This window comes from Haliotis rufescens, unplaced genomic scaffold (genome assembly GCF_023055435.1).
Source record: "Haliotis rufescens isolate VD_foot unplaced genomic scaffold, xgHalRufe1.0.p SCAF_17, whole genome shotgun sequence".
In the NCBI taxonomy this organism is placed as follows: Eukaryota; Metazoa; Mollusca; class Gastropoda; order Lepetellida; family Haliotidae; genus Haliotis; species Haliotis rufescens.
In genome coordinates, this window is record NW_025963857.1 from 4,396,358 (window position 1) to 4,420,797 (window position 24,440).

The 24,440-nt window shown below is 41.9% G+C and overlaps 2 protein-coding genes across 2 annotated transcripts in view; one reads left to right on the forward strand and one right to left on the reverse strand.

Moving 5' to 3' along the window:
- LOC124145165 (ATP-dependent DNA helicase Q4-like) overlaps positions 1-24,440 on the reverse strand; it is a 436,547-nt gene that overhangs the window by 267,379 nt on the left and 144,728 nt on the right. The window lies entirely within an intron of this gene.
- LOC124145245 (cholecystokinin receptor-like) overlaps positions 4,282-24,440 on the forward strand; it is a 92,531-nt gene continuing 72,372 nt past the window's right edge. Inside the window, exons 1-2 of the mRNA XM_046515019.2 lie at positions 4,282-4,603; positions 12,315-12,458. The gene's annotated coding sequence lies outside the window, so the exon portion shown is untranslated. The remainder of the gene's footprint in view (positions 4,604-12,314; positions 12,459-24,440) is intronic.

Genomic DNA, 24,440 nt, shown 5'->3' on the forward strand with positions numbered 1-24,440 from the left:
CTCAGTAACCACCTACATCCACCCTCCCACACCCAGTAACCACCTACATCCACCCTCCCACCCTGCAACACTCAGTAACCACCTACATCCACCCTCCCACCCTGCAACACTCAGTAACCACCTACATCCACCCTCCCACACCCAGTAACCACCTACATCCACCCTCCCACCCTGCAACACTCAGTAACCACCTACATCCACCCTCCCACACCCAGTAACCACCTACATCCACCCTCCCACCCTGCAACACTCAGTAACCACCTACATCCACCCTCCCACCCTGCAACACTCAGTAACCACCTACATCCACCCTCCCACACCCAGTAACCACCTACATCCACCCTCCCACCCTGCAACACTCAGTAACCACCTACATCCACCCTCCCACCCTGCAACACTCAGTAACCACCTACATCCACCCTCCCACCCTGCAACACTCAGTAACCACCTACATCCACCCTCCCACACCCAGTAACCACCTACATCCACCCTCCCACCCTGCAACACTCAGTAACCACCTACATCCACCCTCCCACCCTGCAACACTCAGTAACCACCTACATCCACCCTCCCACCCTGCAACACTCAGTAACCACCTACATCCACCCTCCCACCCTGCAACACTCAGTAACCACCTACATCCACCCTCCCACCCTGCAACACTCAGTAACCACCTACATCCACCCTCCCACCCTGCAACACTCAGTAACCACCTACATCCACCCTCCCACACCCAGTAACCACCTACATCCATCCTCCCACCCTGCAACACTCAGTAACCACCTACATCCACCCTCCCACCCTGCAACACTCAGTAACCACCTACATCCACCCTCCCACCCTGCAACACTCAGTAACCACCTACATCCACCCTCCCACCCTGCAACACTCAGTAACCACCTACATCCACCCTCCCACACCCAGTAACCACCTACATCCACCCTCCCACACCCAGTAACCACCTACATCCACCCTCCCTCCCTGCAACACCCTGTAACCACCTACATCCACCCTCCCACACCCAGTAACCACCTACATCCACCCTCCCACACCCAGTAACCACCTACATCCACCCTCCCACCCTGCAACACTCAGTAACCACCTACATCCACCCTCCCACCCTGCAACACTCAGTAACCACCTACATCCACCCTCCCACCCTGCAACACTCAGTAACCACCTACATCCACCCTCCCACACTCAGTAACCACCTACATCCACCCTCCCACACCCAGTAACCACCTACATCCACCCTCCCACCCTGCAACACTCAGTAACCACCTACATCCACCCTCCCACACTCAGTAACCACCTACATCCACCCTCCCACACTCAGTAACCACCTACATCCACCCTCCCACACTCAGTAACCACCTACATCCACCCTCCCACACTCAGTAACCACCTACATCCACCCTCCCACACTCAGTAACCACCTACATCCACCCTCCCACACCCAGTAACCACCTACATCCACCCTCCCACACTCAGTAACCACCTACATCCACCCTCCCACACTCAGTAACCACCTACATCCACCCTCCCACACTCAGTAACCACCTACATCCACCCTCCCACCCAGTAACCACCTACATCCACCCTCCCACCCTGCAACACCCAGTAACCACCTACATCCACCCTCCCTCCCTGCAACACTCAGTAACCACCTACATCCACCCTCCCACACTTAGTAACCACCTACATCCACCCTCCCACCCTGCAACACTCAGTAACCACCTACATCCACCCTCCCACACTCAGTAACCACCTACATCCACCCTCCCACACTTAGTAACCACCTACATCCACCCTCCCATCCAGTAACCACCTACATCCACCCTCCCACCCTGCAACACCCAGTAACCACCTACATCCACCCTCCCACCCTGCAACACTCAGTAACCACCTACATCCACCCTCCCACACCCAGTAACCACCTACATCCACCCTCCCACCCTGCAACACTCAGTAAGCACCTACATCCACCCTCCCACACCCAGTAACCACCTACATCCACCCTCCCTCCCTGCAACACTCAGTAACCACCTACATCCACCCTCCCACACTTAGTAACCACCTACATCCACCCTCCCACCCTGCAACACCCAGTAACCACCTACATCCACCCTCCCACACCCAGTAACCACCTACATCCACCCTCCCTCCCTGCAACACTCAGTAACCACCTACATCCACCCTCCCACACTTAGTAACCACCTACATCCACCCTCCCACCCTGCAACACCCAGTAACCACCTACATCCACCCTCCCACACTTAGTAACCACCTACATCCACCCTCCCACCCTGCAACACCCAGTAACCACCTACATCCACCCTCCCACCTGCAACACCCAGTAACCACCTACATCCACCCTCCCACACTTAGTAACCACCTACATCCACCCTCCCTCCCTGCAACACTCAGTAACCACCTACATCCACCCTCCCACACTTAGTAACCACCTACATCCACCCTCCCACCCTGCAACACCCAGTAACCACCTACATCCACCCTCCCACACTTAGTAACCACCTACATCCACCCTCCCACCCTGCAACACCCAGTAACCACCTACATCCACCCTCCCACCTGCAACACCCAGTAACCACCTACATCCACCCTCCCACACTTAGTAACCACCTACATCCACCCTCCCTCCCTGCAACACTCAGTAACCACCTACATCCACCCTCCCACACTTAGTAACCACCTACATCCACCCTCCCACCCTGCAACACCCAGTAACCACCTACATCCACCCTCCCACCTGTAACACCCAGTAACCACCTACATCCACCCTCCCACACTTAGTAACCACCTACATCCACCCTCCCACACTTAGTTACCACCTACATCCACCCTCCCACCCTGCAACACCCAGTAACCACCTACATCCACCCTCCCACACTTAGTTACCACCTACATCCACCCTCCCACCCTGCAACACCCAGTAACCACCTACATCCACCCTCCCACACTTAGTTACCACCTACATCCACCCTCCCACCCTGCAACACCCAGTAACCACCTACATCCACCCTCCCACACTTAGTTACCACCTACATCCACCCTCCCACCCTGCAACACCCTGTAACCACCTACATCCACCCTCCCACCTGTAACACCCAGTAACCACCTACATCCACCCTCCCATCCAGTAACCACCTACATCCACCCTTCCACCTGTAACACCCAGTAACCACCTACATCCACCCTCCCACCCAGTAACCACCTACATCCACCCTCCCACCTGCAACACCCAGTAACCACCTACATCCACCCTCCCACCTGTAACACCCAGTAACCACCTACATCCACCCTCCCACCCAGTAACCACCTACATCCACCCTCCCACCTGCAACACCCAGTAACCACCTACATCCACCCTCCCACACTTGGTAACCACCTACATCCACCCTCCCACCCTGCAACACCCTGTAACCACCTACATCCACCCTCCCACCTGTAACACCCAGTAACCACCTACATCCACCCTCCCACCCAGTAACCACCTACATCCACCCTCCCACCTGCAACACCCAGTAACCACCTACATCCACCCTCCCACCTGCAACACCCAGTAACCACCTACATCCACCCTTCCACCTGTAACACCCAGTAACCACCTACATCCACCCTCCCACCCAGTAACCACCTACATCCACCCTCCCACCCTGCAACACCCAGTAACCACCTACATCCACCCTCCCACCTGCAACACCCAGTAACCACCTACATCCACCCTTCCACCTGTAACACCCAGTAACCACCTACATCCACCCTCCCACCCAGTAACCACCTACATCCACCCTCCCACCCAGTAACCACCTACATCCACCCTCCCACACTTGGTAACCACCTACATCCACCCTCCCACCCTGCAACACCCAGTAACCACCTACATCCACCCTCCCACACTTGGTAACCACCTACATCCACCCTCCCACACTTAGTAACCACCTACATCCACCCTCCCACCCTGCAACACCCAGTTACCACCTACATCCACCCTCCCACCCTCCCACACCCAGTAACCACCTACATCCACCCTCCCACCCTCCCACACCCAGTAACCACCTGCTTCAACCACCACCAGTTAAATCCCAGCCCTGCTGCTGGTAGCTGGAGAGTGTGAATAGTCTATAGCAGTCTTGACACAAATACACACTGATTTGATACTCTTCTAATAGCCTCAAGAGCTTCTCATCTCACACACTAACATCACAACATAGTCACCACATCCCTCTCATCACAGAGGTAGACCCAAACTGTCACTCAATCTCAACACAGAGAGGCATTCCCACACAAATGTGTAGGCAGACTGACCACTGAAACTGTCAATCAATAATGACTGACAGATCAGACTGCACGTTTCTACAAAGTGGGAGGAGTCAAGCACCTGTCAGTCATGGTGTATTGGTGCAATCTCAGGATCCTCCTACACAGTGGGAGGAGTCTAGGCTGTCCATCAAGCAAATTCCTCAGGTGTTGCTGGTGCGGTGTGTGTGCAGTTGGGCCTGGGATGCTGGCTCACGGACCCTTGGAGCTATCTGTACACACTGGCTTCACATTTACTGGAATATTTCAATATTCTCAACAGGTAAGCTCCAAAACTTTTTTCACTTTCATATAAAAAAACGTTCAATATTTTTTTTAAAATGTATATCAAAGCACTTTAGAACTTTACTATGAGAGTTTAACATTTTGCCTAATAGTTATTTCCACAACAGTTTTCATCACGAATATCAAAAAGGCAAACAATGACATATTTTCGATGGTGCCATTATCTGTACTAAACGCCACCATGTCAGTGTGAAAATAATGTACATCTATTCAAATACATAACAAATAAAATATAACGACATAATGTCAACCTAATAATGCAGAAATATGCCACATTTATCCTATAGTACTGAATTCTCGCATCATTTCAATCAATGAATGCTTTCAAAAAGCCTGATGCTGTCTCCCCATAGCACACTGTTGAATGTTCACAATCTACACTTGCACATCACAGAGGCTGTATTACTGATGCATCATGCATAGGATGATCACATAGTTATAGGATGGTTATGCATATATCCAGTGCATGCTCCATGTCCCATATTGATGGCATCAATGTCAACTGTCCGACATTTCATTCATCAGTAAAGAACAAGGTATTTAATGGATGACAACTTTTTTATTCTTTTAAAAAACCCATTAAAACAGTTTATTTCATTCATTGACAATATTGTACTGGAAGAACAAAACTATTCTGGGAATCGACATGAAACAGATCATGGTGTACAGCTATAGTTATTGTAAATATGTTCGCTAACTGCTTAAATATGAAACCATAATTTGGAAAGTTGTTTTACTTGTTAAGCAATATCATAATTCTAAGTTTACATATATGCTCTAGATCTCGAGGTATTACATGCCTTGCTACATATACCATGATAAATTATCATATATCAAAATATCAATGAATTTTTGAATTAAAAACAAATCAATGTCTAAATAGTTAGGATAAATTCTTAATTTATTATTTAGCAACAATGAATAATTGTGTAGGTTTTTTATGGAAATTCTCCTGTGGATGTTTGAAGCATTATTTCAGCTCTCACAAGGGATTGCAACATACATCATACTGTCGTGTCTAACCAAGCCGACATAGTTTGGAAGAGACACAATGGAGTCCCTTAAATATAGTTTTCTAAAAGGTTAAATAAACATAATTCCATTTGGGAACCTCAAGTATTAAGAAACCGTCAAGTTGTCTCGTAATTTCAGGAGCTGTGTAAGTCAGGTCTGGTACAGCTAGGTAGGAAGGAGAGTGGAATGTGGTGAATGTCTTATTGAATATTATGCTCTAAGTCTTTAAGAGAGACTAGGTGGGGAATTAACAGGCCACTTCATACCAATATATAGACTTAGATTTATGATATTGCCAAACAAGAAAACAACTTTCTAAATTATGGTTTCATGATAAAACTGCATTCTAATATATCACGCATGCATGCACCTACACTTAAGGTACAAATTCAGTGCAGTATAAAGGCCTATGATAGTGATCTACTGTGATCTCATGAAACAAGTGTAGAACAGGACATTTCAATGATAGCCCATAATGATGGACTATGCTGATTAAAAGAAATCTTTTGGTCAAATGATAATACATCATATTCTTAACACATGTATAACATATCACTGTGCCATAGCTGTGTTATCACATTAGCCCCAGGTGAGAAAAACATTATCACCACCTGTATTGTACAATATTCCCTTGTATAATGCCCTGAAGTGCCCATTTAACATCTGTCCAGCTTGAATTTTATTTTGTATATTTAAAAATCATCACAACATGAAGTTTAATGAAAACTGACATACGATGTAGATCACTAGATTTAACACTAATTAAATACTCAAAGCAAAATTAATAATTGTCACTGTCATTGCAGTGACAAACTGTGACACTAGGACATCATGTCTACAAAACAACTTAGGACATTGCAGTGACAACTGTAACTCTAGGACATCATGTCTACAGAAAAACTCTTAAGACATTACATTGACCCATATTCCATCATAAGAGTACCAAACATATTCCACACCATAACATAAGACCATATTCCACCTAAAGAGTACCACCCATATTCCACCACACAGAATAACAACTGTATTACACCATATAGAATAACATCATATTCCACCATATAGAATAAGACCCATATTCCACCATATAGAATAATACCATATTCCACCATATAGAATAACACCCATATTCCACTATATAGAGTATAGCCCATGTTCCGCCATGCAGTGACCTACCCACTTATCACATACACTGTAACTCCATATTAGTTGACCCTTACAACAAACATGGAACCCCATTCTGACACGGAACACAGAGGGTATCAGGACCCTAGCTTAGCAACTTCTTTCTCTATTTTATTAAATATTTATTATCAAAGTGACTAAAAAAAAAGATTTTTCTATTTAGTGGGACAGCGTTAGTGTTAGATATGTTACAGAAACAGCCTTGAAGTGTCAAACATAATCCATTATTTGCGCTCCACATGTGGTCATGCAACACATGGTGTAAGCAGCTGACATAAGGAATTCTCAGTAACAATACAAACATATATACTACTCAAAAACAGTTAAGGACCACATAATTCTTCATATTACTATAGTTAATCCAGAGCTCCAGATAAGCTTTTGGTGTTGTGGGTATTTTACCCATGCATTTTAAAATCATTGGGTATCAGTAATTCTATCTGCGTATTCAAATTTCTGTTACCCACTAGTTTTTACACATGTGGGTATTTAAGTTAAATATTTAAAACACTATTCATCTAGTCCCTGCAAACTTGTGTCGTGTGGGTTCGAGAGCCTTATAGGACTCAAAAATACCACGATACTTCCACAAGAAAGTGTGATGGCAAATGATCATGATGTAACTGTCATCGTGGAGTTTGGCAAGGTTGACGGATATCCGTTTATAATTTCAAAATAAGTTGCTGATTTGCTAATCGAATACACAGGGTTACTTCACAATATTTTGATGATACGCACAAGTTTTATTTTTGGAGCGAATCTGTAATGTTCGTTGCGTATTTGATACGCTTGGATTTTAATTTACTGCGTATTTCTGCATTTTTTATGCGTATTTTACGCAGATACGCAGCTTATCTGGAGCTCTGTTAATCTATCTTGCCATGACGTGATATTACTATAGCAATATAAAAGAATCAGGTGGTCTTTAACATTTTTCAATAGTATATTATAATAAATTTTACAATAAATTGTATTTTGAAATCCTTATCTTATCTCACACTATGCATTTCTTCCTTCTTCTTTCGATCCTGTGTGAAAACATGCTTTAACAAGTTTCAAGCTTCTAAGAAACAATTCACCTTAACACATCCAAGAATCACCATGGAGGTCCAAGATGGCCATGACCTTGTCTTCACAACCTATCCATGAATAAAGACCACTTCAGAAGTATTTGCGTGGGGGATCGAAGTGGTAATGGACTCAGTTGCCAAGAGGACAACAGATATCAAAGGAAGTGTCTGCTGAACATAAGTATCTAGATGAGCCAGATCCCAGTCCTCCACCGTGGAGGAAGTCATCACCTGCTTGTGACCATCAAGTTCGGGAGAACAAACAGTCTTAGACGTTCCATGTGTGCTGAACTCGTCCACAAGAAAGCAAGCGGTCTGTAGCTGATCGCGTAATCGTCTGAAAGACGCAAAAGCCTGGTCGAGGTTAGTCGCAGTATCTGTCAAGACAGGCCTGGGAGGTAGAATGATGTTCGAGGAACTGGCAGAGGGAATGACAAGTACACCAAAGTACTGCATTGGAGCTGTAGTTTATCCGCGATCCAATGAAGAACCAGCAAAGGATCGACGTTCTCAAACTCCCTGAAGAAGAGGTAGGAGAGGGTTGATGATTCACATCGATACCAGCTGATGCATGATCAACCTCCATTGGAGGCACAGGAACAACTGAACAAAGAGAATGGTCTGGGTGGGAGTCAGCGCAGAAGAGGTACCACCAGTAGTCAGGAACAATCCTGGAGGGCAGAGGTCACTGCTGCAGGAACGATTCCAGGTTTGGCACCGGATCGTTAGCCTGGTCTCAACGGTCCCATGAGATAGGTAGCGGCTGCGCGGCTGTAGGGTTCCGAGGGAGCATCACAGGAGGGGTTGGCACAGACAAGGTTAGAAGAACCAGAACCGGAAGTGGAGATGACAATCAAGAAAGGGTCGGAGAATGGTCATCCACACAAGTGACCGACGGAAACAAACAATCAACGAGAAGAAGAGGAACGTCAATGCTCTACACAGTGATGGGGACCAGAGGTTAAGGGGGTCAATCAGAGGCATAGTCGAGGCAGGTTCAGATGAAATGATGGAAGAAAACACCATGAGAACGTCCATGGTAACTGGCAGTCCCAAGGTAGACTCGGACCCGGACACTTTAGGGACGGCCTGTTGATCCGGTACATTGTAAATACATGCTGAACGACTCTTCCGTCAGATGTTCACACTTTGAACAGCGCTTGTCAAGACTGCATCGGCCATGGCAGTCACAACATAATTCGTGAGGGTCAGAGATGGAAAAGTTACGTCTACACTGCCAACAGGCCGGGCAAATGGAAGAGTCCCTGCTTATCATCCCTCAGAATGGAACCTATATCTACATGATGTCGGCAAAATAACAACTATGTTCTCCAAAAGACTGAGTGCACGTCTCCACTGAACGGTAATGAAAAAGAGAATGATGTTGCAGGAGTATTCACGTGATCAGGTCGTGTAGGTCGCAATGTACAGGATTATAGTGAATGACCCATTTATCTGAGTGGTGACAATGGTGATGAGTTCAGGTGAATTGTTTTTAAGAAGCTGGAAACTTTATTTCCACATAGGATCCAAAAAGAAGGAAGATAATAATTTTTTCAGACACACACTCAGGACTTATTCATAAGAATATTCAAGCAGCTTGTGGATTGCAAATGATTTTAATGGTAATGAACTTTGAAATTAGATTTTTCCACAGGTAGAGTGAGTGAGTGAGTGAGTGAGTGAGTGAGTGAGTGAGTGAGTTAGGTTGAGTTTAATGCTGCTTTAACAGTATTCCAGTTACATCACAGCATGTTAGCTCACTGTGGGAGGTAAGCCCGAAGTGATGCAGGCCTCAGACATTTACCACTTCGGTGAAACCCACGAGCATGGGTATGGTGGTGGCAAACCTAGAAACATAATCAAGGCAAACCGGGATTCAAACCCACGATCATAGGTTCCTGAAATGCTTAAGGGAAGTAACTCTAAACAATGAATTGCCTTCCCACCCGTGCCTCCCACCAGATGTAGGAGCAACATTAAAAATTAAAAGTCATCAGGGTTGATTTGAATTTCTTGTACAGAAATCTTTTCATTAAAAAGTCACAAAAAAGACTTTTTCAATAAAACAGATTTCAAAATAGCCTTTTTCTTATTCAAATGAAATGTACGATATGTTGTCCATGAGACCAGAAATAACAAGGTCTGGCCTAATGGTTTTCAAAAGGCATGAATTATTTCATGGAGCTCTGTTATTATGGAGCTTAGGGAACAATGGTATTTAAGCTGACTGGCAGTAAGTGTAAGTTCAACATACAAACATTCTTGTGTAAATCAAGAGAGGGATAAATTCTCTCAAGCAGGCAGAACAGTGGGAATGCTGTGTGATATGTAATATACATATTACACGTCCAGGTGTGTGGTAACAGAAGTCTGGCACGTCTCTAGCTCTCTGGTCTGCTTGCACTGTGGAGGGACGTATACCATGGCTGAGTAAGTGGATGCTAAAACTGTTACCCGATTGTTCAGACACCTTCATGATTGATGTCTAGTTTGAAAATTATCCAAAATAATAATCAATTTAATGGTAATATTGTCATGCTGTGAAGAATAATGTTATGGTCATATGGCTACATTGTAAACGAATAGATTAGTGGTAATATAGTTATGCTGTAAATTTTTGGGTGTAAATATGGATGGTTGAGAAGGTTTTTTAAAACTACTATTTATTTGTTTGTTATTGATATGTAAATTTTTCAAAATAAAAAAATATTTTTTGACCATGACAATTAATATCCTTAAAATTGTAATGATATGTAAAAATAAAAGAAATCCTAAAACAAGTACTTGGTAGGCATCAAAAGGGAATTACGAGTAAGTTTAAAGAATAAGGGAAGTACAAGTAAGTTTAAAGAACATAGGGAAGTACGAGTAAGTTTAAAGAATAAGCTTAAGTGGGAATCATGAGATATATGGTACAATTGGCACAAAACTTTGTATGGGACATAACAGTGGATTAAAGGAGGGAAAATTAATATTTACATTTGTTTTAGTTCACCAGATCTCAAGGTTGTGAAGAATATTTCACAGTCAAATGTCATAAACCAAAATGTTGGTGAACAATGTTTAGTTTCCATTTAAAATGTTCCTTACTCTTATCAACAATCTTTATGTAAAAAAATACATATAAATCATCATGATTAAAAAATAGATCTGAACTCAACACCTGGGAATATGAATATTTGCAGCCTCATCCTAGTTCACAAAAAGATCATAGTTTATCAGAGAGTTTGCATAAATGTGCATTTGGTTCAGTGCCGACAAGTTTCATGTATGACCAGGCTCGACATCCATCTGTTGCATGAAGATGCTTGACTGATGCAGCTGTGGGTGGAAGATGCCTCCACTGCTAATCACTACTCCCTGACATCACAAATCAAAATCTATGGGGTGATCAGCATTGTCTCTGTGATGGCGCCTCACAGAATGAGAGGCCCACTTTGATATGCTATTCAGTGAATCATATCTGATTGAGACATTTATGTGTAACTATTCCTCCAGTGGTTTATCTCAAAACAGGCATATGTAGACAATCACTTGTTACAGGGGACCTGGTCTGTCTGGAATCAACACAGGGAGACAAGCATGAGATACTGGGGATTTATTCTGAATCCCAACAGGGAGACAAGCATGGGATACCGGGAACCTATTCTGAGTCCCAACAGGGAGACAAGCATGGGATACTGGGGATTTATTCTGAATCCCAACAGGGAGACAAGCATGGGATACTTGGGGCATATTTTCTTTGGAATCAATACAGGGAGACAAGCATGAGACACTGGGGATTTATTCTGAATCCCAACAAGGAGACAAGCATGGGATACCGGGAACCTATTCTGAATCCCAACAGGGAAACAAGCATGGGATACTTGGGGCATATTTTCTTTGGAATCAACATAGGGAGGCAAGCATTGGGTAGTGGGGACTTATTCTGAATCCCAACAGGGAGACAAGCATGGGATACTTGGGGCATATTTTCTTTGGAATCAACATAGGGAGGCAAGCATTGGGTAGTGGGGACTTATTCTGAATCCCAACAGGGAGACAAGCATGGTGTACTGGGCACTTATTTAGTTTGGAGTCATAACATGGATACAAGCATTGGATACAGATGTCCTTTATATTCTATACCCGAATCCCCACAAGCATGGGGAATTTACTGGGCACATATTCTGTCTGAAATTCCTACAACGATACAAGTCATGGGCAAAGGAGACCTACATATTCTGACCCAGAATTCCCAAAGGGAGACAAGAATTGGTTACAGGGGACCTACATATTCTGACCCAGAATCCCCAAAGGGAGACAAGAATTGGTTACAGAGGGACCTACATATTCTGAAACAGGTGCTCTCAATGCACACACAAATCTCAACACAAACCCTCCATGTATTTAATCCCACCTGGGCATCTGTTACAGGTGTGTGACCACCTGTTCCTTCAAGCTGGATTAAGGACACTTCGGACTGGGACTATTTCACATTGAAAAGTTGAAAACAGATTCTTTATGGATTGTTGAAGTGGAGTGTAGCCACCTGCTTCCTGCAGCTGGGGCCCCACCATGGTGAGTACACATCATACACTCAGGTGAAGCTGGCCTTACCAGAAGTTCACCCACACTTATTGCTTGTTTGTTTGTTTGTTTGTTTATTGTTTAAAGCCACACTAGTCCTGTAACTTTGGGTCACTTGTCAACGACTGAATCTGAACCAAACAAAGCAGTAATTGATATTATGAGCAATGTGAAAGACTTGTGTGAACAAGAATATAAATTTCCTATTGGCAAAGCTTGTCATTGTAACCATCATGTGTACAGCAAATTGATGTTCACATTGCTTTACAGGCGTTAAAAATCTCTTTTAATATCCTTCAACTTAATAAATGAAAAAGATGAAGGTAAATGTTATACTCAAGTTGGTTCAAACATTAATGATTAATCAATAAACGAAAACAATTACAAAATAATGCAAGTTACTGAAGAAGCAATACATTTCTTCTCTAAAATTGAAATCTACAAAGAAAAAGCTATTCAAACATATTATCCCCTGCCTTCACAATTTACAACACTCATATGACATATGTCGTCTGAAAACATAACTCCCTGAAGGAATCATTGAACGGAACAATTTCAGGCCCAGGATTATCTAATGAAAAAATATTATCCGTCAATGTAGAATTATATAGAAAGATGACAAGCCCGAGGCCGAACAGCATGCGCTGACAACCGGTACACTGTGTGACGAGGTGCCCCAGTTGAACGACCAGCACCATTTTCAGCTCAGTATGAAAAACATCCAGGAGGCACAATCAGCTCCCCCAAGGTATTCCCCACACGCTGATCTGAATCCCTGGTGATTACGCTGACTGTTACAGGGGTAAGCTGTTGTACAGACCCCCATCTGATGCTATCTCCTCTGATGAGGCCTCCACATCTCACTCCAGCTGTCCACGGAATTGCCCAATAATGAGCCGTTTCAAGTGGGTTATATCACTGCAGTGGTAACTGATTTATCAGTGTTGATGACATACAGAATATGGCATAATTAAGATAGCTATGTTGGCCATTGCTGATTGAATGAATGGTGTTTGATTGCTTGTGGTAGGGTTTCAGATCGGTTCATTTTCTAGGGGGAGGCGGTCAAAACGGCCTTGAAAGGTAAAAGGCGAAACGGCCACAGAATCAATGGCCCTGTAAAGAACACATCCTGCTCACATTGAATATTCATTTATTATTATCATGGACATTATTACTATTTTTATGGCTGTTTTGACTTTTGAGTCTTGATGCCGTTCTGACATTAGGGTTTGTACTACAACCCTTTTCTGGGACACTGACTGATTGTCCTTCTTTTATTAAAAGTTGGTAAACCATGAAAACGTCCTCCTGCCATTTTAAGGTTCATACAAATATGAAACATTAAATTTCAGGGCTTTTACAAGGCTTTCAACCTTCATGTTCAAAGTTTTTTTACTTGGGTTATTAGGTTTAGTCTGTCAATATTTTATTCAATCCAGCATACAATATGTTAGTTGTAAGACCTAAAAAGGAGTATGAACATCACTAATTTTCCAACAAGATTTAACCAACAAAAAAATATATTAAATCTGTCTAACTTCGTTGGCCCACAAATCTAACACTGTGATAAATTACACTTCAGCATCCTTGGAGCATATTTTTGTGGGTTTTTTTAACACTTCTATTAACAAATATACGTCATTCAATGATTTTCAAGCTATTTGGTGGTAATCATGGTTTTTCAAGGCTGACACTAAAAGTAAGGGCTTTTCAAAATAGACTGAAAAATTCAAGGCCTTTTGAAGCCTGAATGTATGCTGCATTTGTGTCAAGCACAATCTCTGTCTGCTCTTATCAGTCTCCCTTCATGAGACAACTGGTAATAGTCTACTACTCTGTGAGTGAGTGAGTGAGTGAGTGAAACATGTCCGAGACATGTCCTGGACACCTATGGAATATTAAAACAATCAATCGACCGCCTCTGTGGTCTAATGGTAGAGCATCTGCCCGGAGAGCAGAAGGTCCGGGGTTCAATTCCCGGGTGCGTCATACCAAAAGACGTTTAAAGATGGTACTTCTTGTTAACCTGTCTGGCGCTCGGCATTAAGGGGCTAATAACTCGGAGTGAGTTTTCTGTGTTTGAGTGGGGTATTCATGTTAAACTGCGGCATGGTATCTCAGTGAGGTAGCACTATAAATCGGCATCAGTCCGGACTCGTACAAGCAGCCACACACATACATACACATGCATGCACATCGCTCAATCTCATTAAAATCAGATCTTAGTTCTCGCTACCGCTAAACAAAGATCTGAGGACATCCCATTACGGGTCACGTCAGACCGACCTTTCACGAACTTTGACCGACCAATGGAATGACCAATCAGAAGGCAGCTTTCTCGTGTTAAAGTTTTCGAGATGCATGATCAGAAATCACATTCCGACTATCACTTTCATGATCTGGTAAGCGACGCTCTGATTGGTCAGATGAAAGGTCGTTCTGACGTTACCTCTACTAAGATGTCCTCAGATCTTTGTTTAGCGGTAGCGAGAACTAAGGTCTGATTTAAATGAGATTGGCACATCGCTATATAAGTGTAATAATCTTGGACGCGACGTTAAACCCCATTTCACCACCAAAACAATCAATCAAAATGATTCATGCAGTAAATTGAATCATTATGCAATGAAAGATTATGGTGTTATCTACATGCACTGTAATGACGGATCATTTATTTTACCACAAAACTATAAAACATTGTCAGCCGCAACGCATAAATGAAGCTGACAATATATACAACCAACAGACAACTCCACCAACTACTGCCACTGAATACAAGAGGCCATATTTTCAGATCACTACGTCTCTGATCAATCTCGATAATTACACTCTGATTAAATCTAACCAGACATGAGGAATCACTCTCTCTTCTGTTGATTCCCTTCAAGTGGTGTTAAACTCAACTTTGATCAAATTGCTTTGGCTGGAAGTATTTGACAGCAACAATCTACTTATCTCAGTTTAAGCTGACAAACATGCTATCTTTCTTCTCCATATCAGTCAATGAGGGATGACAGACTAGAAGGTGTTATTCAATTATACCCCTAGACAAAACATCAAGTAGAAATGGATGTTTGTTTCAGGACAATTAGATTATTTGCTGTTAGCACTGCGAACTATTCAATTTTAAAATACAACAGATATTTTTATTTATGTATTCATTTCTAACTGACACATTTTCACTTTAATACAGAGACCGAGTGAGTGAGTGAGTGAGTGAGTGAGTGAGTGAGTGAGTGAGTGAGTGAGTGAGTGAGTGAGTGAGTGAGTGAGTGAGTGGGTGGGTGGGTGGGTGGGTGGGTGAGTGAGTGAGTGAGTGAGTGAGTGAGTGAGTGAGTGAGTGAGTGAGCAAGCGAGTATGGTTTTATGCTGCTTTTAGCAATATTCCAGCAATATCACGGCGGGGGACACCAGAAATGGGCTTCACACATTGTAAACATGTCGGGCATCGAACCTGGACCTTCGGCATGACACGCAAACACTTTAACCACTAGGCTACCTGACCGCCCCTAATACAGAGACCGAGATCATTGAGCTAATGACATGTTTTGTAACTGTTCCAAATGAATAGTTCTTTATTGACCACCCTCTCCCCTGCTTCTTCTGCATCTTCGCATCACGAGATTTGTCCGACTGGGAATTTTTTTTACCATAGCCTTGGTAAAACGTATTTTGATACATGTATTAAACAATCTGGCCATGCATACACTGAAGTTGACTTAAGTTATATCTTTATTCAACCATATGAAAAGTCAGAAGGAATAGGTGCCAAGTCAGAAAGAAATGACATTAGTGACTTGTAGTGTAACCATAGAGTTCCAGATATTTTTTGTCATTAAACAATATATCACGTGACTAACCATGGGTCCGGGTAGTCCTGTGGGTACCCGGGTCCTACTCAGTACCCACCTGACCCAGGTACCAGAGTTACCTGTCCCAGCCCTATTGTAGATTTATCATTTAACTTAAGCATTTATCCATGACATAAGCTTATGACATAAAAACATGTATGTCATACCCCAATGACATAAGTATGCAAATTAGATATGCAAATTAGATAACCGGAAGAGCGAGCGGTTTGATTTGAAACTATATATTATAAGTGAAGTTACACCAGAGATATAATCAGACTACACAGAATCGTTGTTGTTACCGTTATTAAAGTTTCAATTATTCTGCAAAAGTCTGTTCAAGTATTTTGTTTAAAATAATCCGAGGAACTTTTTTTCTTAGCGAATTGTTTATTTTGGTTTACATGGATATGGAAAACATGTATCACTACGCACGATCTATACGTAAGATTTCGACAAGTTGCTGATGTTAATGTTTAATGCAATTATTCCTTAATTTGGAAGCAAAAATGTGAAAATGATAAATAGAATTCATCACTCGTGTTTTTTAATATGGGAAATATCAACCTCGTCCCGTTAATCGGTATTTGACTCACCAAACTTTTTACCAGGTATTAAGGTATCTTAGCCTCTAATGAAAATAAGATAAGATGTCAGATAACAGGTTTAATTAAAAAAACACATCTTATAACGATGCAGTCTCAGAGACAAGCATATGCCGAATGTACACTTAATTTAAAAAAACTTATTATTTCACAATTTAACGAAACGATATAGAAAAATCCATCTTTTAGATTATTTTCTTCTGTTTTATGTCCTCCTGTATCAGGAAGAGTTATTGAATTTCTAGCATCATACACTATCACCTTACACCTTATACAGAGTGGGAAAATTTATTGGTCAAATTAAGAGCGGTTTTATTGGCTAGCATACACTCTTGTGGCGACAATACAACAGACATGACCACTGATGATATATACAAAACTAATAAAGAAATACTTCAGCGATATGGCTTCGATGTAATGCAGTAGATGATCACAGGAAAAATATATCAACCACTGGCGATGTTAAAACATCAAAGCCAGACTGGCGATGTTAAAACATCAAACTCAGAGGGTAATTTACACTCAGATTGGATTCTACTTCTTTTCAGAAAATTCATCAAGACCGACATTTGCGATTCCTTGTTTTACTATTATGACGCCAGGATATGTGAAATGGGTATTCATGTCTATTTATTGTAGCATTTGTGAGTGAAGGTCAAGGCCTGTGACAAGGAAATGCTATATATCATCGGATCATAGGTTTTCGAACATTGTACGTTTTCGGACGACCATGTTTATCGCAATTATTCACGCTATAACGGGAATGTTGCCTCACACAGACATTGTAAATATCAGATGATCGCTTGTTTTTAAGAGAAAGTTGTCTTTTATAAGTGAATGAGACGTTTTACAGTTGTTCATGTGATTAGCAATAAAACTATGAATGTTTCTTATGCATCCGAAAATCCATTACACAGGGATACTTTAATTGTTTCCAATAACTTGAGGTTGACAACATTTTCAAGTTTGCAAAGTATTTTGGTTAAATTTAGGTTAATGGTATATCAATAGTTTTTCAGTAACATATGTGACTATGGATCACCTGTCCCGAGTGATTCAATAGGTTGATTCAATATGATTCAACATTAATTCATGATTGAAAGATAATTTGTAATTCAAGTTGTGTGTAGGTTATTCTTTATATTACACAGTCTACTTTCTGCTCCATCATTTCAAACCTCCATTGTTGTAACGTCATAAAAAAAATCATTTACGACATCATGTTAAATTATTTGCATCGCTCAATTTGTGCACTGAACACCATATCATACAAGCAAACAGCCTCAACAGTGCATTTCCCAACATTTCAGTGCTAGCATGTCAGGTTTCTGCGAGAGGAAAGCTGAAAGCGGCACATGTCGTAGACATTTACCACAGGTGAAGCAGATGAGCAAATGTTTTCCTGACAGAACAAGCATCATTATCGGGGGCAAATCTGCGAGTACAATCACAACATGCGGCGGCACATCCTGGCAGGGAGACTATGGAAGGAGCTTAGACTAACACTTAGTCTCGGAAAATAAACAATTTTGGTAGAAACAAGCAGCTACATTTAAATTGAAAAGGAGCCCCAGTGAGCTAGGAGTTTCAGAATCTGGGAAAATCTAGACCTGCTTTATTTAGAAAATCTTCACTTGCTTTATATAGAAAATCTAGACTTGCTTAATTTAGAAAATCTAGACTTGCTTTATTTAGAAAATCTAGACTTGCTTCATTTAGAAAATCTAGACTTGCTTTATTTTGAAAATCTAGACTTGCTTCATTTAGAAAATCTAGACTTGCTTTATTTAGAAAATCTAGACTTGCTTCATTTAGAACTCTAGCATGACAGTAAGGACTGAGTGCAAGGGATAATGATATGAGGGACAGTGAGACAGGCTAGTTTGGGTGTATGCTGTGAGGCTTTTACAGTAGCCCAGCATGTGTCCCTGAGATGGTGCATAAGACCATGTCCTTCCTTCAAAGCAGTCTTATAAACACTTCCTCAGTTGCAACATATTTGTATATTATAAATGTCTGCTAAACTTATCAGTCATCCCCAGCACTTAGAGATTGGTGTAAATCCTCCAAGGTAGCAGGTAGCATGTCCCGATATTTGTAGTGGCCAGAGAAGATATACACAAATTTATTTCTTAAACTTAAGTTACCTTTTGTTTGTACCTGTGGGGACTCAAGGTAAGAGACTAATTCCCCAGCAACTGCTTGTTACAGGGGCGGTCGGGTAGCCTTGTGGTTAAAGCGTTGGCTCGTCACGCCGAATACCCGGGTTCGATTCCTGATATATTTCTGGTGTCCCTTGCCATGATATTGCTGGAATATTTCTAAAAAAAACATACTCACTCACTCACAACCTCTGCTTGTTACAAATGTAAGAGGAGAGCAAATGGTTCAGTTGGTCAGGTGCTCTGACTTGGTTAACGTAAGTCATCATTTCCCAACTGTCTGGTCCAGACCTGATTATTTACAGTGCAGCAATAAACCACAAACAAAACCATGTTTCAAGGTTTCTAGCCATTGCTTTGGCATCTATAAAAGATAGAGCAGTTGGCCAAACTTTTTCTAATTTTCTGATCATGGCCTTTTGGCGCCATTAGGTCAATAATATAAACTGAAAAAAAAAGTTTTTGCCAGAATGGGTATTATCTCTCAAAAGTCACACGTCTCCCCTGTTGGATGTTTGGTAAGAAATGAAAGCTCCCAGGCCTTAAACTCTCACTGGCATCCTCACTTCCTCTCACCAATGACAAGTACAGTAAGTTTTTACACATATGACGTATCTTGCCGCCTTCAAGACGTCACCATGGTGATAAATATATCAGATATGGTTGCACGTTGCTGATTAATTGGGACATCAAAATACAAAAATATATATCCATAGGCATGCTATAAAAGGCAATACTGTCCTCATGACAGGATAATAGCAGCATTAGAGAAAGAAATAAAACTGCAACCATAGACGCCTTCATGTGTTTACTGTGTAATAAACAAAAGAAATCAAAGTATCATAATTCCCCACTCTTGCATGGCGCACTGTCTTAAGAGAGCTATTCCAGTACATATTTCGTCTCAAGGATGCCGCTACTTTTTAAGACTTAATAATGACATTTATTTGAGCCCCGGAGAGCATATGAAACCCAGCCTATAATCCTTCACTGTAGGCTAGGGACAATTCAATATATGTTTTCTTCATGGAGATCATTCATATTAAATTGTTTTACTTGACCCGGTACATATCAAACACGTCCTCTAACCCTTACAGTAAGCTAGGGACAATTCATTATATGTTTTCTTCATGGAGATCATTCATATTAAATTGTTTTACTTGACCCGGTACATATCAAACACGTCCTCTAACCCTTACAGTAAGCTAGGGACAATTCATTATATGTTTTCTACAAGGGGGTGATTTATTTTCTGTTTAACTTGACCGGAGTGCATATCAAACACGTCCTCTAATCCTTCTCTGTAAGCTTGGGACTACTCATTATATGTATATGGATATGGTGCAGACAAACCTGAAACAATTAGGGTGAATCAGGATTCGAACCCACAATGATAGGGGTCTGGTACACCAGGCCACCTGTGCCCCTGTTTATAAGAAAGCAATATAGGATTTGTGGAGCACAGCACATATGAATCTTTTCATGATCAATACTTTTCACTGCACTGAGACGCGTTGCTGGAGAACGGTAATGGTGAACGTGGAGGGGGTCTTGTCCTGTGATGTAATTAAAGGACACTGATGACATGCGGACAGAAATAGGGTCCGACTATTGGATTAGACGAGCTTCTACCATGCTGTTCCTGGATGCCGCACGGTCCAAAAAAAACCTGCATGGGTTGACACAAGTCAACACCATCCTGACATGGTTATAGAAAGTCATGACAGTGCAGTCACCTTGTTTAATTTCTCAATCCACACTTTTTCCTTATGCGTTACCATTTTTTTTACTCACAAATTAGCTTGGTAAAAAAATACTCTTTTTTTTTAAATCATTGATTATATTTAGATAAAATCCTGTGGATCAGTCTCTAGAGCAGTTGAAAATTGAATGCTGTATTTGTTCTTTCTCTACAGCAGGAAGCATTTCTGGCCAAGAAGAGTTTTCTTTCTCCTTGTTCAGCGTTTCAGCAGCAGAAGAGACACAACACACATGCATTTGATAACTTTATTAAAAAAAATTAAATTGAGAGAGGGACCTTGTATGTGTGTGTGCATGCGTGCATGCGCGCGCGCATGCATGCGCATGTTTGTCTGTGTGTGTGTGTGTGTGTGTGTGTTTGTCTGTCTGTGTATGTGTATGTGTATGTGTATGTGCGTGTATTTGTCTGACTGCCTATGCATGTGTGAGAGCGTGTGCATGTCTGTCTGTCTGTCTGTCTGTCTGTCTGTCTGTGTGTGTGTGTGTGTGTGTCTGACTGTCTGTCTGTCTGTCTGTCTGTGTATGTGTATGTGTATGTGTATGTGCATGTGCATGTATTTGTCTGACTGCCTATGCATGTGTGAGAGCGTGTGCATGTCTGTCTGTCTGTCTGTCTGTCTGTGTGTGTGTGTGTGTGTGTGTCTGTCTGTCTGTCTGTCTGTCTGTGTATGTGTATGTGTATGTGTATGTGTATGTGCGTGTATTTGTCTGACTGCCTATGCATGTGTGAGAGCGTGTGCATGTCTGTCTGTCTGTCTGTCTGTCTGTGTGTGTGTGTGTGTGTGTGTGTCTGTCTGTCTGTCTGTGTATGTGTATGTGTATGTGTATGTGTATGTGCGTGTATTTGTCTGACTGCCTATGCATGTGTGAGAGCGTGTGCATGTCTGTCTGTCTGTCTGTCTGTCTGTGTGTGTGTGTGTGTGTCTGTCTGTCTGTCTGTCTGTCTGTGTATGTGTATGTGTATGTGTATGTGTATGTGTATGTGCGTGTATTTGTCTGACTGCCTATGCATGTGTGAGTGCGTGTGCATGTCTGTCTGTCTGTCTGTGTATGTGTGTGTATTTGTCTGTCTGCCTATGCATGCATGTGTGATGAAGAAAAGTGAGTTTTCCTCCTACATAAAGCTAAATCAAAATCAAAATCAAAATCAAAACAGTGATAAACCCAGCTCCCTCACTCACTCCACAAGCTCCTCCTAAAAGTGCAAGCAACTGTAAATCAACAAATGAATCCAATAAACTCAAAGTTCTTCTGTCCAGAGGTTTGACAGAAACACATTCTCTGCATACGAAATGCTCTGTAATCAGGAAGATGCCGCAAGATCAAACAGAGTGGGAGTATCTTTTGAATAAAACATGCATCCGTCAGATTTCAAATACATGTACTTGAAATAAACCAGGACTTTGGTAAATGCCATGTGACTTAATTAACCTGCCCCCTTGTTCACGATAAACAAGGGGGCCTCAGAATGTCTAGATTATCTGTCTGCTCACAGCACACATTAAAGAACAATGGATCCCATATTTCCATTTTACTGAGATCATGGAGAGGCATCCTGAGCTGGAGTACACATAAATTACCCACATGGACAAATGTAAGACTTGTTTCTTTCTTTGTTGTTTAACGCGCACTCAGCAATATTCCAGCTATATGATGGCGGTCTGTAAATAATCAAGTCTGAACCTGACAATCTGAGTGCGTGAGTTATTATGGTTTTACGCGGCTTTTAGAAATATTCCAGCAATATCACGGCGGGGGACACCAGAAATGGGCTTAATGCATTGTGCCCATGTTGGGAATCGAACCCGGGTCTTCGGTGTGACGAGCGAACGCTTTAACCACTCAGCTACCCGACCGCCCCTCCTGACAGTCTGGTGACCGATGTCGTGAGCATCGATCTACACAACTGGGATACGATGACATGCATTAACCAAATGACCAAGTATGACTCCCTGATTCTGTTAATAGACTCAATGAAGAGAACTAGAACTGTTCAGTTCCTTCTCAATAATGCCAGTATATCCCTGGTATGTTGTTGTGTTCAATGAATGATCTGTCTTTGTTGTATAATGGGTATTGTAGAGGATATTTCTAACATTGCATATCAGTGACGGAAATAATTTCTGGTGCAATTCCCTATTTGGACTTGTACCATATGTTCCCATGTTTTTTCAGGTGAACAATTGACTTGCCTTTGCATGTGTTTGTAAAAGGTGCACCAGTGGGGTAGGATACATTCACCTTTTCGGGAACACTATTTGATAGTGATTCATTCACACACTCATGATGCAATGGAATCCGATAAAAGCAGAGATTTCTTACGATTACAGAAAGGATGTTGTTTCTTTTATTTCATGATATTTTACAATAAGTCTCAATCTACCAGTATTGACAATATGAAGTGCTGCTGCCTAGAATCATAGACTGAAATTTCAATCATCAAAGAGAGAGCGCTATATATCAAAGAAAAAGGGAATTAATTGCTCTTTTACAACAAATGCTATATTGTTAATGACAAAGATGAAGGGGAGTAGTGAGGCATCATCCTCTAACTGTGATGAGGAAACAACGGACTACTCATCTCCAGTGTCAGGATCTGGGCATAGAAATTCAAAATGATGGCAGCCTCCGTAGTCCGTACCAAGCTGTACGACAAAAGGGAAGATTTCAGTTTTCCAATCATGAATTCGTTAATGTCAAGCAATATACCGTGAGTTCCACTTTCGGGCCTCTACATTTTTAAATGGCTTTGGTGCATGTGCAGTTAGATCAATTTTTTACTCGAAATGGCTCTTCTAAATAAGGTAAATCTCCAAAGAAGCTAGAATATTGCAAGACGTAGCCCTGATCCATATATCCAGACGCTATAGATTAACAGTATCTGTGACAAGCGGTGCTACAGATACCAATATCAATGACATTCATCATTTTATATAGTTGACACTTGTGTGATTGATCCAGCTCTTAAGATACTCCAAAGTCATGTCAATTTTTATTATATGGTTAACTGCTGTGCAGAGCCTAATTTTGACAAAAAACGGAATGATTTTTTGTAAAGCCTCTGTTCCAACCTGCTGAGTCAGCTAATTTTTGTCAACAGAAATAACCTTCAAAGATGGTCAATATAGGACTTTTCATAATGAAAATAACAGCATATATGTATTTTGTTTATTTCCTCTGCCCGACAACATTTTATTGCTTATATTTATTTAACCATCGACCCAATGTTATTGGAATGAAAATCCCTAGTAATGATTCACTCTTGAAGCAGGAACTAAACACAAAATTACCATTGTCACTGATGATGATGATGATGATGATGATGATGATGATGATGATGATCAGTGTACTGTAGATCAGGAACTGGACTTCAAAATATAGTTTGGAGGACAGTATGATGATGTGATTAGGGATTGTAAACAACATTCAATTTGGTGCACCTTTAGGCTTGGAGGAAAATATATCAGACAGATATAATCACCTCAATCATGATCAGGAACTGGCCATGAAGTACAGGTTTGTGGGAGAGCAGGGTCATACCCCATGGATAACTAGAATCTCCGTCTTGAGATTCATGGTATGCAGTATTTC